At 36.7% G+C, this 2,987-nt stretch overlaps 1 protein-coding gene across 1 annotated transcript in view; it reads right to left on the bottom strand.

Annotated features, from left to right (window-relative positions):
* The window catches only part of LOC107575029 (rho GTPase-activating protein 39-like), a 63,783-nt gene that overhangs the window by 12,436 nt on the left and 48,360 nt on the right, over positions 1–2,987 (bottom strand). The gene's annotated exons all lie outside the window — the stretch shown is intronic.

The raw sequence follows: 2,987 nt of genomic DNA, 5'->3' as shown, positions 1-2,987 counted from the left end.
TCTGCTGAAAATTTGAGGAAAGACATTTTCAGTATTTTGTAGACTGAACAATTATCTCCCAGCTACAACAATCAACAGAAACTAAAAACATTAAATACGATGTCTACTGCGCATGAGGTCAGAGTATTTAAATTAATAAATTATAAATATTAATTATTATTATTATATTAATGTTAAGTTAACACACATTTAAAATAATCTAACTCTAATCTCCCCCCGCCCCCAAATTAAATCAAGATGTAAACAAATGTTTCCACATCACTAACAATGGTTTTTAATAATAATAATAATAAAAAAAACTTCTGGAATCACAAAATGCATTTAATAGAATAGCCCTGGTATCTGCTAATACATTTCTGCAGTTTTGTCATAACTATAGCAGAAATACTGTAGCCTAAATATATTCGGGGATATAATGTCAGACAACGGGGGGCCTTCAAGTCCAGAAGGTTGAAAACCTCTGGTCTAAAGGTCTCACTTTCTCCATGTAAGGGCTGTTTGAGATTGCTACTCTGTAAAAGGAATGCTTCAGTAAAAAAAGCACCTTATTTGTTTAAAGTGTTTGCAAACCAAATTTTATTGCACTTTTGTTCATATAGCAGCACTTTTAAATGAAAAAAAGTGCACAATACACTACTTTTGAATGCATTTTTGAATTTTGTGCATAATGCGATTAATTGCGATTTATACATAATAAATAAACACAGTACACATACATACCTGTATATTATGTAAACAAACTTTTATTTTGGATTAATTGCGATTAATCGTTTGACCGCACTAATATATGAAGCATTTGATTCCAAAACGCGATAAATGCCATTTTTGAAAAAATTGAGTTTCTAAATCTCAGAATGAATATCCATTTTTCATGCATTATAAATGTTATGATGCCTAAATTCACTTGTAGTGCTTAAAACAAATTATTTTAGTTTTTAAAGTATTATATATATATATATATATATTCAGACAAACTAGTAATTCTTTTAATATTGAGTATTTATCAGTTATCAGCCATAAAATTAATATAATTATCAGCTTATTGGCCTTGACCAGAATGTTCAAAAATACTTTTCTAGAGTATTTTGTTTTCTGGAACTTTTGTTATTTTTGGAACTTGACAATCTGTGGTCATCGTATGCATCCTTTGCATAGAATACAAAGAAAGATAAACATGAGAATGAATGATGACAATCCTCATTTTTGTCTGAAATATTCCAGTACGAAACAGAATTAAGTTTTGAATATCAACCCTCCACTGACACATGAAACATCTGTTGATTGGACTGTGTTTCCCTCATAACTACGTGGAACAGACGGACACCATCTCAGCTGTAACACAATATGAAAGATCAGCGCTGAGCGGGATAATACGTAGCTGTGTGGTGCGGAGGTAAAAATAGCCCACCCAGTAAAAACGCTGGAGACAGAGGTGGGATGGCTGATTACAGGGTGGGACTGGTGAAAGGACAAATAGGGAGGGGAAACAGCTTCTGCTAGTGCCAGTGCCGTTAGCAGTGAAGCATGTGTGCATGGACGAGTTTTACACGGGCCTGGGGGGTTGTTGTAACCTTTTCTTCTTAGTTTGGGTTAGTGGATTAGTAATTCTCATGGAGTACTCCTAAAGGCCCGGTGCTGTGATTGCTCACAGATGTGAACAATTTTAGACGGCTGCACCATATACTGCTTCTTTTGACCATTCGGAGACTCCTGGGTACGATCTAACAGCGGTGCCGGCATCTATAAATAAACAATACTCCCAGGAAAAACTCTTTTTAATTATATTTGACATCACTTTAAATTAATAAATTATAAATATTAATTATTATTATTATATTAATGTTAAGTTAACACACATTTAAAATAATCTAACTCTAATCTCCCATGAAAGATCAGCGCTGAGCGGGATAATACGTAGCTGTGTGGTGCGGAGGTAAAAATAGCCCACCCAGTAAAAACGCTGGAGACAGAGGTGGGATGGCTGATTACAGGGTGGGACTGGTGAAAGGACAAATAGGGAGGGGAAACAGCTTCTGCTAGTGCCAGTGCCGTTAGCAGTGAAGCATGTGTGCATGGACGAGTTTTACACGGGCCTGGGGGGTTGTTGTAACCTTTTCTTCTTAGTTTGGGTTAGTGGATTAGTAATTCTCATGGAGTACTCCTAAAGGCCCGGTGCTGTGATTGCTCACAGATGTGAACAATTTTAGACGGCTGCACCATATACTGCTTCTTTTGACCATTCGGAGACTCCTGGGTACGATCTAACAGCGGTGCCGGCATCTATAAATAAACAATACTCCCAGGAAAAACTCTTTTTAATTATATTTGACATCACATGATGGAATCATGCAACTTCTACATGTCTGGTTAAACCAGGTTAGGAGTCACTGAGCATGTTACGAGTCGATGCTGCAATCAAGAACTGACGAAGAACCATAGCCTGCCTATTAAAATTAAACACAGCTGGATTCAGATCTGAGCTGCGGAGCAATGCGTGTTTTTTAGAGTTAAAAATTTGATATGACAAGCTGAGAATTATTTTTATGCGATTAAATGTCCGATATTTAGGGATAGTTCACCCAAAAAATTAATAATCTGTCACCATTTACTCAAACTCATACAGATTTGGAACAACTTGAGGGTATTTCTTCTGTTGAACATAGAAGATATTTTGAAGAATGTGTGTAACCAAACAATTGCTGACTAAAACGCAATGGAAGTCAACATTCTTCGAAATGATCTTTTGTGTTGAACAGAAGAAAAACTTGTACAGGTTTGGAATGACATAAGGGTAAGTAAATGATGAGAGAATTTGATCATCTATCCCAGCGGTGGCGAACTCCGGTCCTGGAGAGCCGCAGCCCTGCAGAGTTCAGCTCCAACCCTAATTAAAACTCACCTGCCTGTAGCTTTCTAGTAACCGTTCAGACCTTGATTAGCTTGTTCAGGTGTGTTTGATTAGGGTTGAAGCAAAACTCTGCAGGGCT

Source organism: Sinocyclocheilus grahami, unplaced genomic scaffold, assembly GCF_001515645.1.
Source record: "Sinocyclocheilus grahami isolate Dianchi unplaced genomic scaffold, SAMN03320097.WGS_v1.1 scaffold2440.1, whole genome shotgun sequence".
NCBI classification, from domain to species: Eukaryota; Metazoa; Chordata; class Actinopteri; order Cypriniformes; family Cyprinidae; genus Sinocyclocheilus; species Sinocyclocheilus grahami.
Note: the sequence above shows the minus strand (reverse complement) of the source record. Positions and strands in the feature narration are given on the sequence as shown.